This window comes from Aquarana catesbeiana, linkage group LG06 (genome assembly GCF_042186555.1).
Source record: "Aquarana catesbeiana isolate 2022-GZ linkage group LG06, ASM4218655v1, whole genome shotgun sequence".
Lineage (NCBI taxonomy): Eukaryota > Metazoa > Chordata > Amphibia > Anura > Ranidae > Aquarana > Aquarana catesbeiana.
In genome coordinates, this window is record NC_133329.1 from 131,087,687 (window position 1) to 131,100,814 (window position 13,128).

The 13,128-nt window shown below is 43.0% G+C and overlaps 1 protein-coding gene across 1 annotated transcript in view; it reads left to right on the forward strand.

Annotated features, from left to right (window-relative positions):
• CHLSN (cholesin) overlaps positions 1-13,128 on the forward strand; it is a 640,429-nt gene that overhangs the window by 498,376 nt on the left and 128,925 nt on the right. The gene's annotated exons all lie outside the window — the stretch shown is intronic.

Genomic DNA, 13,128 nt, shown 5'->3' on the forward strand with positions numbered 1-13,128 from the left:
GGGCCGTGATCTGGGGGGCCCCTTGTTAAAGGGGGCTTCCAGATCACGATAAGTCCCCGCCCGCAGACCCAGACAACCACCGGGCAAGGGTTATCGGGAAGAGGCCCCCTTGTCTTCATCAACATGGGGGCAAGGTGCTTTGGGGGGTGCAGGGGCCCCCCTGCCCCAAAGCACTAACCCCCCCATGTTGAGGGCATATGGCCTGGTATGGTCCAGGAGGGGGGGGGGGGGCGCTCGCTCGTCCCCCCCTCTCCTGACCTGCCAGGCTACTTGCTCCGATAAGGGTCTGGTATGGATCTTGGGGGGAACCTCATGCAAAATTTTGTCGGGGTTCCCCTTCAAGATTCTCAGCACACAAGTCGCACCGCAAGTCAGATCATCTTGATCCAAATTCTGGTGCGACTTCTATTCAAATCAGTGGGCTAATATAGGGAACCATTGATTTTGAATAGAGACAGAGAAACGCTGGACGGGGCATACAGCTGTGTATACAGCGTTAAGCCTCGTGAAATCGCGTTTAACACCTTTTACCGGTGTCTGGCGTTTTTACAACTCTAGCGCTGGAGCCTCAGAACACACTGGTCCTGGGTTTTTTTTTTTAAGCTTAAAAACGCCTATGCCACTTACAGCTCAAAAACGCCATGGTGGGCATGAGGCCATAGGCTAACATGGAGATGCGTTTTTAAGCTGCAAAAAACGCTCAAAAAAGCGGCTGTAAAAATGTCCGTGGGCATGAGGCCTAAAAGTGGGGGAAAGGATAGTGGAGAAAGTGCATAAGGTGCCATTGTGCAATACAATAGCCGGCCTTCAGGCCAGGAATAAAAAATGCCTCTGGTCCTAGCCAAAAGGTTCGGCCCTAGAGGCAGGTGCAAAAAAAAGAGTGTAAACCATAGTGAAGTGACGTTGGTGCCAATAAAACTCAAAAGTGTCCCTCACACACAGAGAGAATTACAGCACCCCTGGACTGCCACTCCAGGGGAACATACACCACGGGCTTCTTTCGGAGCCCGGCCTTCAGCCAGACCAGTGCAGCTCCATCCCTACCTTCCGGCTTTCTCGGGGAGAACCTACTCCCGGCCCCCAGTTCGTCGGTCGTACTGGTTTTGGTTCCTACCGATACTAACCTTCCAGGTTACCATCACACCAGAAACTTTGCATAGCCACCGCCACCCCAACCTCACCCTATGGTCGGGACGGTAGCACAGCGCCTCCGCTGGTGACTGATAAGAACAGATGCTACACTTGATCTTAGCCAGAAGGCCGAGAAGACTGAACCCTTAAGTGTCGGCTCACACTGAGGCAGCACGACTTTCAGCGCGACTGCCTCAGGTGACCTGGATACGACAGGAGTGGCGACTTGCAAAACGACTTCTGTATAGAAGTCAATGCAAGTCGCCCCAAAGTCGTACAGGAACCTTTTTCTAAGTCAGAGTGACTTGCGTTGCTCCGATTAGAACAGTTCCATTCTACAGAACGGGATGCTACTTGTCAGGCGGCTAAGTCGGGTGACAGGTGGTCCCAGTGTGAACTGGCACTTACTCCAACGTGATGGATAAACAAAGGCATGCATGTTTGAAGTCCATCCTGGGTGACAACCATTGCTATGTTCATAGATGCTGTGGAGAAGTGAGCGTAGCCACTCAGGGACAGGAAGTATATTATTCACAAGATTACCAGGTGAAAATAAAGGGGAAAAACTTTAAAAGGCAGAAACCAAGCTTATAGCCCGTACACACGATCCGAATATATCGTACGAAAACGATCGTCCGAGGAAGGATCTATGATATTCGGATCGTGTGTACACTACTTTCGACAGCCGATCACGACTGTTCATCCGATAATATTCGATCGGACATACACGAAAATGTTCCTCGTACGATTCCAGATTGTACGATTTTCGTTTAGTCAGTATAGTTGTCGCCCGAAAATACAATACAAATAGATTAATACAATACACATGACATCACTTCCGATTTTTTTAATCTGTCTTATGAAAATTTTTGTGACTTTATTAGCTATTCAATTTCTACTTGCGACTATTAAGCGAGAACGGTCCTACGATCAGTCGTACGATATTCGGAACATGTGTACGAGGCATTAGGTAGACCTGACCAGACCAAAAAACAAATTGCTGTTTAGGTGAGTTCAGTCATGCCAAAAACTAAATTTAACCTGTTTGGAGCAGGATGCTACATGTTTTTTATTTGATCATGTGTTTTTATTATAAGCAGATAAAATGTTTTAAAAATACCCTTTTAGCTTGTTTATTTCATATGTTTTTCGGTAGCTAATGCTGTGGTAAAAGTTTCCATTAACATTTATTCTTGTTTATCCCACTTACAGTGACCCCAACTAGTTGAAACCCTTTCACACTCACATTGGGCCGCGTTACCGTAGTTTTAGCTGCACTTTTCGTCCGCTAGTGGGGCGCATTTAACCCTTGCTAGCGGGCGAAGAAAGGGTTAAATGCTCCTGAAAAGCACAGCTGCCAAAGCGCTTTGGGCAGGGGCGGTGGAGGAGTAGTGTATACACCGCTCCAAAGATGCTGCTTGCAGGCCTTTTTCTAACATCCTGCCAACGCACCGCTCCAGTATGAAAGCACTCGGGCTTTCACCCTGGGGCTGCAGGGGAGGCTTTTTTGTCAAACTCTGTAAAAAAAAAATATGGCATGCAATCACTGCTGGCAGTGATCATTGTACTCTGCCGGCAGTGAAGGCTCCCCACCAGCAGAACACAATAGCACTTCAGGAGGAATTCGCCCACCAACGCTGAGTGTGTTGATTGAGGAATTGAGCAATTTTCTTTCCTTCCACCTGTGGTAGAAGGAAAGTAAATTGCATAGTCAGTGGGCTGCTTTAGTCTTGGGTGGGTGGGGAGGAGTTTGAGAGAATGACGTCCTGGGCTCATAGAAAGTTCTTTAAAGCGTAACTCCACGTTTGTTGAGAAAAAAACATTCCCCTCTGGGTGATCTATGTACATTACAAGGATTATAACAAACTTTGTTGCAGATTCCTACCTTTTGTTATTCTGAAGAAATCCATGTGTGTTTGTTTGTGCCTCTATTCTAAGTGAGTGTAATGGGAGTGGTTTCATAATTAACTGTCAGGTGTGGAGCTGAAGGGCACTAATGAGGAAATCTGCTGGGCCTGCATCCCTTTAGACGTGTTCCTATTGAAATTATCTCTCAAAAAATGACATTTTTGTTGCAAGGGATGCCTGAAATCTGATTTGTATCTTAGGCAGACTTCTGGGAAAATTGGTGAGCCAATCACACAAGCAGGAAATGATGTTTCTGGGGAGTGGTCAGTAAACATTCTGTGTACAGAACAGCTCCAGGTAGCCATATTGCAATGTATTCTCAAAATTAAAATGACTGCAGATTGAAAAGGAAAGGTATATTTTAATAACATGCAATTACAATATGATTAGTGTCGCAATTATATGCGCTATATTCTTTTTTCTTTATTTGCTATTTTTTTTCCCTCACGAAAGTGGAGTTACCCTTTAAATGACACTGGGTTGCCATTCAACCAGGAATAGACCCAGCTGTGGATCATTAAGCAGGGGACGGTGCCGGAGATAGGGTGTGTATAGCAGTTGATGCTACTTTTTTCATTTTATTTTTAGAGCTAGTTGGGATTTTTTGCCAAAGCTTTAAACCATAACCGTAAACAAGAGAAGGCATTGTTCAAATAGTTTTAGTAAGATTTGATATATAGGCTGGGATAACGAGGACTCCTGAATACAAAAGACATTTGTCACTCACAGAGATTGCCTAACTTGTGGGTGACTTGTCTGGGTGCTATAACATTTTACTGGAGTTGCCCTTTAAGAAATTGGAGCGCTCAGCCAGCTGACATCTTGTCTTCCCCCAATCTCCCCAACACATGTTTGTTGGAAATGCTCAAACTCTGCTCTGACAGCTAATTACAGAGGAAGCATGCTTCTCATAGCCAGGCTGTTATTAACAGTCCGCCTGGCAGAACAGATTAATGGCCTATTACGATATCACCACCCTCCCTGGCAGATTGTTGTGTCATGTTGTGTAATGCACTGTAGTCCGGGCCTATTTATTTCCATGTACTTGTAATTCAGCATTGGATGATGCACTATATTTAGAGGTTAGCCATTTCAGAGTAGGTGTGGACTTTGGATCTGCTCCTATTAATATTACACGGGAATCTCGCTGTCATTTTTCCAGTGTAGTTGGAATGCAGCTCATCTTTAGTCATGCTTGTCTTTATTTAACTCTGCCATGATAATCCCACCCCTTGAGAATGTGTGCAAGAATGCAAGGCAGTCATTGTACAGGACCTGGAGCAGTGCAATGAAGTGAGTGAATCTGGAAAGCTAAGGATGTGTTCATCTCTGCGCTTATTTCTGAAGTTTACATTTTGCCATTGGACTAGTTCACATCTGTGTACTGCTTCAGTACTACAACTGTTCTAAAAAAAAAAATTTAAAATGCACGCAGCTTTTTTTTAGGAGTGATGGCATACTTTTTCATACCCATAGAAATGAATGAAAACACAAAAATGTATAGAGCAGTTTTTTTCCGCACCATTGAAAGGCTTTGGGGGGAATTCAGTGAAACTGGAGCACACAGAATCTGGAGCAGCTGTGCATGACCAATCGACTTCTAACTTCAGCTTGTTCAGTTAAAATGTAAGGCTGGCCATACATTATGCAATTATCTTTCCTTCATCAATGGGTTAAAAGAAAGAAAATTACTTGATTCCCCCATCAACACAGTCAGTGCTGATGGGGCAATCCCTCCCACAGCGCTATTGTGTTTTTCCAGCGGAGAGCCCCCCCCCCCATCGGCAGAATACAATGATCGCTGCTCCCGGGCTAGAGCCACCGGCAGTGATCGGACCCAGCAGGCTAGTTGAATGGATCAAGTTCAGTGCAACCAGCCTTCCCATAGACAGATCGAATTTTGATCCATCTATGGTCAGCTAAGGTTCACGTTTTCATAGAAAATAAAAAGGGAAATTAACAACCTACACTTCCCCTAAACCTCCCACAACCCCCACCCTGTTCCGGCTACACTTGGCTCCATGGGTGTTTAGCTGTCACTGCCACACAGCCTTGCTATTCTTCCCCGTCTTTCCTTAGGGGTTATGGGATGGATCAGAGCAAATCTGATAGGTCAAAGTGGCCATGTTCTATCATGTGACCAATCAAAATCAGTCTGATGCATCCCAGAAGCCCTAAGGAAATACAGGAAAGAAAAGTAGGGCTTTCAAATCCTCAGAATACTTTTTTTGTGTGAAAAAGTGAACTTACACTTTAAGCTTTGAAGATTAAAGTAACAGAAAAGGAGCAGGCCACACAGCAAGCTTGTAGTTCCTGGTTACAATTTTAATTATAGAGCATGCTGGGATTTAAGGCTCCAAGAGGTTTCAATGGAAAGAAACTACAAGTGCAGGCCCTAAAAAAGAAACAAAAAGCCCAACACCCAGGAAGAGTAAATGCCTCTGTTGGCCCCCTTAGGAGAGATTTCTTGCCATTTCCTGGCCTATTCTGGTTGTCACTGGGACAGAGGGACACTTATATTACCCTAAATATTCCCACAGGAAGTAAAGGGAAATCTCTTTAATGGGGAAACAGACTGCATATAAAAACCTGACCGTTATTTACCTTCCTCACACTATCTTGGCAGAAATTGAGCGGTAAAGCTAGGAAAAATTATTCGCAGACAGCTAATGATATCCATGCAGAACTGCAAATTCAAAAAGTCTACTTATTTTTTCATGATCAGAATTTTACATTCCTTGAAGCCAGATTTAACAGACTTTTCACACTGCATCTTGGAGACACTGCAACCTCCTTCTCGTGTTCCAGTATGATTGGGCTTACGAGGAAGAAACTAATGGAACTGCATTTCCATTTTCCATTCAGATTCAGGACCATTCGTATGGTAATGACACAGCTATAGTTAATCTAGCAGTGCAGCCAGGTGCGAAAAAAGTATGGTAGGTTAAAAAGTATGTAACAAAAGTTGAAACTGAAGCGCCACACCACTTCTAGGAGGGCCAGATACAGGCAGTCCCCTAGTTATGAACGGGCTAGGGACTTTAGGTTTGTTCTTAAGTCGAATATGTTCGTAAGTCGGAAAAGCATGGGCAGAACGGCAGATATGTCGTTTTCCGATGATCTGTTGAATGTGCCTGCCTTCGAAAAGGGTCAGTCGAATGTGCCCGCTGTCGAAAAGGGTCCGTCGAATGTGCCCGCCGTCGAAAAAGGGTCCGTCGAATGTGCCCACCGTTGAAAAGGTTCCGTCGAATGTGCCCGCCGCCCCGTTTGGAAGTAGAGTTTGGAGTCGTTCGCAAGTCGGATGTTCGTAACTCGGGGACTTCCTGTACAGCTTTAATCCAATGAAAGTCGGGGGGGAAACCCAAACAGTAGCCATTTCATTTCAGAGGTCGAAGAGCTCCCCCTTCATCAGGGCTACAAAAAAACATAAGGCCATCTCTATATCAATTAATATCCCCTCCTCAGGGTCATATTTAAAACCAAATAACCAATAGTGTTGGAAGTATCAAAATTAATAGATAAAGACTTCAGGCAAATACACTGATCAGCCATACCTGTAGGACAGCTGAGAGGTAAAGTGAATAACATTGATTATCTTGTTACAATGGCATCTGAAAGTGGGTGGGATAGATTAAGCAGCAACTGAACACATCCCTGATGTTTATATGTTGAAAGCAGAAAAAATGGGCAAACCTAAGGCCAAATTGTAATGGACAGATGACTGGGTCAGAGCATCTCCAAAACTGCAGTTCTTGTGTAATGTTCCCACTCTGCAGTGGTCAGAACTTACCGAAAGTAGTCCAAGAAAGTAGTCCGATCCATTAGAAGAGCTACTGTAGCTCAAATTGGTGAAAAAGTTTATGCTGATTTTCTTTGATAGAAAGGTGTCAGAACGCACAGTGCGTTGCATTTTATTGTGTTTGGGGCTAAGTAATCTCAGACTGGTAAGGGTGCACATTGTTGACCAAGGTCCACAGCCAAAAGTGCCTACAATGGGCACATGATCTTTAGAACTGTGGCCTGGTCTGAATCACATTTTCTTTTACACCATGTGGATGGCCAGGTGCAAAGCTTACCTGAGGAAGAGATGACGCCAGAATCCACTATGAGAAGAATGCAAGCCGGTGGAGGTGTGATGCTTTGGGCGATGTTCTGTTGGGAATCCTTTGGTCCTGCCATTCATGTGGATGTTACTTTGACACGTACTACCACATAAAATAATACATTCTGGTTAAAATATGGACCTAATGAGAATAAATATATAAAAATTATTTTAAAAAAACATCCAAAAAACTACACATTTACTCTCATTGGGCCCATATTTTAACCCAAATGTATTATTTTAATGATGATAATAATTATTACCACTAGTATTTTTATTTTTTTTTTGTTCACCCAGTTGATGAATGGTATGGTTTAGTCTTCATCTTCTCATATTTACTTAAATACTCTGTATAATAATCTTGATACCTTAATACTTTTGGTTATTTGGCTTTAAATCTAAACACGAGGTGATATTTTATTTATATCTGATTGATGTGGAGATGTTCTTAAAGTGGTTGTAAACCCTTACATATATCCAGTGAAGTGACTAGCCTCAGGTGATACACAGAGATGATACAGATCCTCCTACATAAGTTGTACCTGTTTATATGCAGTCTTCTCTTCTCTTCATCTATTCCAAGTGCTGTATTATAAAGCTTGTCTGAGCATTCAGAAAAAAAGGGGGCGGAGAGCTGAAGTCACATTCTGCAGAGCTCTGAGAGCTGATTGGAGGGAAGGGGCACCCCCCAAAATCACACAACTCTCTTGGTATCAGGAAAAAACATTTTTCTATAGCCCTGATAAGGGTGGCGCTCTTGAACTCTGAAATGCAATGGGTACTTTTTGGATTGTCCCCCTGACTTTTAGCAGTGGTGTGGCACTTCAGCTTTAATTTTTATTACATAACACTATAAGCCAAGGTGACCGCGGAGATCCTCCAGGGTGCAGAAGCGGTGTGGTTGGGAACCAGATCATTTACATCAACATCAATGGCAATACCAGTGAGAAATCCCTATGGGTCCAGCGCTTTTATAACCAGTCCACTATGTTCCCTCTAGTCAGCTTCACTGCTACATTTTATTGTATGATTGAGACCTTCATTAAAATAGTTTTTCTTTAAGGCTCCATTCTCACTGGAGCTCAAAAAAGCTTTTTCTGGATGCCAGATTGCTGGCAGAAAACGCTGGTTGAAAAACTCACTTTAAACAGTGTTTTGTACTAGCGTTTATGAGCGTTTATCAGTGTTTGGCCTTTATGAGTGTTTTTTTGTGGTCTTAAAAACGGCACTTTGAACGCGATTTTATGGCGTTCAGAAAACAGCCCATAAACTCCACTGCTGATAAAAGCTAAAAAACGTCCATGTGTGCATGGACACATAGGATAACATAGAGTGGAGTTTATGGGCTGTTAAAAAAAATGTCCAAACTCCAAAAAACTGCCATTTTTTGAGCTCCGGTGTGCATGGAGCCTAAATCATTACATTTTGTCATAACGCTTTCTAAATCCTTGTAAACTTGTCAGTGTCTGAAATAGGAATAGAGTTAATAGAAAAACAACTAAGAACATCATCATCTTTCTTCAAGTTTAAATGTGTCACTGGCTGTTAGCGTTCATAGACAACTCACTGCCAATAAACTGAGTCAGGACTAGGTCAGGCACAGTACATTGTGTTGTTTCTCTCCCCATCATCCCTTTTTTCACCGTTGTTGCTTGAATATAAGTCATTTTCCTCTATTCCTAATAAATTAAATACCTAATAAAATTTCCATCCCACATTTTGCAATAACTAGAGTATTAAATTGTTTTTTCTTTAACCAAGGGAAAGCGAACAAATCTGGGACAACTTCCAAAATAACAGATTAATTGTCCTGCCCATTCTCTTGGTGAGCAACCAGCTTTCAAAAGCAGCACAGATCTCTGCTGTGAGAGTCGAAACTTGGGTCTTTTGGAAGTAATCTCGGTTCCTCGCTCTCTCGCTCTGTCAAATTCAGCCTGTGGGGATCTCTGATTGGCTGTTGCCGCTCATTAAATGCTGACTGGAAAGCCAGTTTTCACACTTATGGCTTTGTTTTAAGACATGCATACAACATATATGAGGTCACAGCCATTGTTCTTATATGTCTCATTCCCAAGTTACATTACAGTATGCACGTGTACATTTAAATCCTCCTTTTCTGGTAATGCGTTTTACTGGTTGTGTACCGCCAAGATTTTCAGCAAAGCTCTGTTACCGAAGACATGTGGAAGGTCACACAGAGTTTGAGAGAGAAACACAAGGCAAACTCATTTACTTAACATAAGGGAAACTTACTAGTGCTATAAGATCTTTTGTACATTGCGAATATTTGTAAGGAACGAAACCCAGACAAGGGGCATACATCCCTGCATTTTAACATCTACAGTCGGGACACCTGTAAATTAAACATGTGCTGCTAGAAAGGCTACCATTGATGTTCACCTCCTGAAAATGCTATTAGCCCAGTTGCTATGCTGATCTCGTGTCGGAGACCCAGAATGTTCAGCAAGCAAAGACAGAACTCCTGATCTGCATATTTGTTGCTGTTAGTAATTTAGAATATATTGAAATCATTGGGTGGCTATGACAGTCAAATAACTCACAAACTCAGAAGGTCAGCATTGGCAGTTTGCATATATCTCTCACTGCAGGTGTCTTTTAAAGTGAACCTGTCAGCCATTTTATATTTTAAGTGTAAAAATCCTGGTATAGGCAAGGCACTACAAGGTTTCCTTTATCTCCTTTACAAGGTTTCCTTATTTTACCTTTATTAGCCAGAAACCCATCCTTTGTGTGCCCCCCTGAAACTGTTTTCACTTTCCCTAATATCAAAGCCAAGCCCCATCTACCTGTTGACTTCCTTTCCATTGGGCACACCTTTATGGACCTCCAAGACATTCTTATTTAAATGTGGAAGTTAGGTGGGCATGGCTTAGTCCCAAAGTCAAACCTTTTACTGACATACAATCATGCAGTGTAATCTTTTCTGACCAACAGTGGTAATATCAGGCATCTAGTTGTCCATGCAAATATTAGTCTGGACCTTTTATAAAAGGTTGACAGGATCACTTTAAATGTTTAGATCATAACATACACCAGATGCTGGATTGCTGCTTCTTTATACTGTGCACACACACTTCTCCAAGGTAATCCTTACAGCAGAACTTAAAACACACTAGCCGCATGGACTGGACGTTTTGCTAACTCTCCTAGACTCCTTTCCTCCTGGCAGCAGAGTTTTGCAGAAAAAACGCTTGAAGCTTGTAAACTCATATAATGCATTTAGGAGCTTTGGCGTTCATTCATTTAATTGACCATAATAATAAAAATAATTTATTCTGGCCATTAAAAATAATTAATGTTCAAGCACTAAGCACACCTGCTCCTGGACCCACTGGCTGTGGGATTTTTTTTCTGCCTCTAAATGCCCCTGCCTCTAAACTCTTATGTGTGCATGGACACATAGGCTAACATGCAGGGGTGTTTAGAGGCAGGATACCCCTAACCCAGTTTGTCACTTTATGTCTTTCAAGGACATGTCAATTAAAAGCTGAAAGTCAGCTTGAAGCATGTTCCATTAACAACATGGAAGGATCTTCACCGTTCATCCTACAAGTTTGTTTTGTTCTCCCTTTGTTTATGTGGGTCACCAACACCATATGAGTAAATTAATCAAATTTCAAAAGCAGTAATACTGTGTGTGTGCGCTTGATAGGTGGGGGTATTAGATTGTAAGTGCTTTAAAGGGGGGGCTCATTTGAATGAGTTGAAAGTAACTCTGTCACCTTTTAAAATGAAATAGAAAGTTCTTCATAATAAAAAGATTTTTGGACTCACCTGTCTCATTGTCCATTTCTACAATCTTCCTTCACTTTACAAGCTACTACCACCACCATTATTAAAGTAAAATGTGTTCAAACTGGTCCTATAGGATCCAGTACACCCATAAAAGTATGATGAAATAGTGTATCAATGATGATAAAAAGTATGATGAAATAGTGATCAACACTTGAATGTGACAAAAGTGTATGTGTGAAATACAATCTCCTAGTGTGGTAAATCACCACACTTAGGAGACTATATACTTGAAGTACTAAAAATATATGTACACAGAAAAATATTATAAAGTGAAAATCATTAAATAATACATTTCAAAAAATACCATTAAATAACATAGTGAACAAAATGATCAGCCTTAATGACTAGGCTTCAGCATATAGTGATGATGTAAACCAGTTCTTGAAACGAAAAGCCAGATGAAAGCAAATGATAGTGAAAAGTCCACATATATATGTGTAATCGTGCCAAAAACGAGAAAGGAAGATATTTCCAAAAAGTGAGTGTCTCTATTTCACAATCCTGTGCCGTACTGTCCACCACACCTCAGTGACATGAATCCACTCCCTTACGGATGGCAAACTCACCAGCTGTTGAGGCCTTACACTCTCGTGTTTGGCCGGACAAGGCTTTAACCCACTAACATGGGGGTTACCATGTGAGCACAGTCATCCACTGCTCAATGTGCCGAACACCGTTCTTGGGATGATGGTTCCACATAAAGAATAAAAAATGCTCCAGATAGTGTATTAACGTATAAAAGATTTACTGTATTTATCGGCGTATAACACGCGCCGGCGTATAACACGCACCCCAAGTTTAGGAGGGAATTTTAAGGAAAAAAACTTTTAGGAGTAAAGTTTAAGGAAGAAAAACTTACATTAAAATGCCCATCAATGCAGCGTTATCGGTGTCCATCTGCAGCCTTTTCAGTGTCAGTGCAGCCTTGCTCCAGTGTCTATTGCAGCCTTGTCAGTGCAGCTTTGCCCCAGTGCAGAATTGTCAGTGCAGCCTTGTCAGTGCAGCTTTGCCCCAGTGCAGAATTGTCAGTGCAGCCTTGCCCCAGTGTCCATTGCAGCCTTGTCAGTGCAGCTTTGCCCCAGTGTCCATTGCAGCCTTGTCAGTGCAGCTTTGCCCCAGTGCAGCCCTGCCCTAGTGCAGCTTTGTGGGATCGCCGCGATCCCTGCCGACATACACAGCCGTGTGTAAATTCTAATACGGCGCTGAGACTGCAGGGACTCGGTGGAGCTGAGATACACATAACCGAGAGTCCTCGGCTTTTCTGGGCGGGACTGTAAGCGGCGCCGAGAAAAGCCGAGGACTCTCGGGTATGTGTATGTCAGCTCCGCCGAGTCCCTGCAGTCTCGGCGCCGTATTTGAATTTACACACGGCTGTGTATGTCGGCGGCAATCGCCGCGATCGCTCCGATCACACAAAATTGGGGGGGGGGATCAGCCTATAACACGCACCCACGATTTTCCCCTGATTTTCAGGGGAAAAAAGTGCGTGTTATATGCCGATAAATACGGTAATCACAAAACTGAAACTAAAACCAATGCACTCACATGATCCATAAAAACAATGGGCATGACACTTCACAGCATATCACGGCAAACAGGATAAATGTAGTCACAGCACTTCACAGCATGCAGGATAAATGTAGTAACACATGCAGCGAAAACTTTAAGACACTAGAACCACTAAATGGTCACGGCGGACCCAGGGAGTGTGGAGTATGGATGCCTGCGGATCACCTCACCGGTTCGCTGCTGGCGCATCCTGGCTACTCACAACTATGCTCCGCTCACTCCGCCGCCTCTCCTCCCTCGAATGCTAGTAAGGGATTGCCGCATAGCCACGCCCCGACATGTTTCGTCATACGGACTTAGTCATGGGTTTCGTAGTCCGTATGACGAAACATGTTCTAGTGTCTCAAAGTTTTCGCTGCATGTGTTACTAAATTTATCCTGCTTGCCGTGATATGCTGTGAAGTGTCATGCCCATTGTTTTTATGGATCATGTGAGTGCATTGGTTTTAGTTTCAGTTTTGTGATTAAATCTTTTATACGTTAATACACTATCTGGTGCATTTTTTATTCTTTATGTGGAACCATCATCCCAAGAACGGTGTTCGGCACATTGAGCAGTGGATGACTGTGCTCACATGGTAACCCCCATGTTAGTGGGTTAA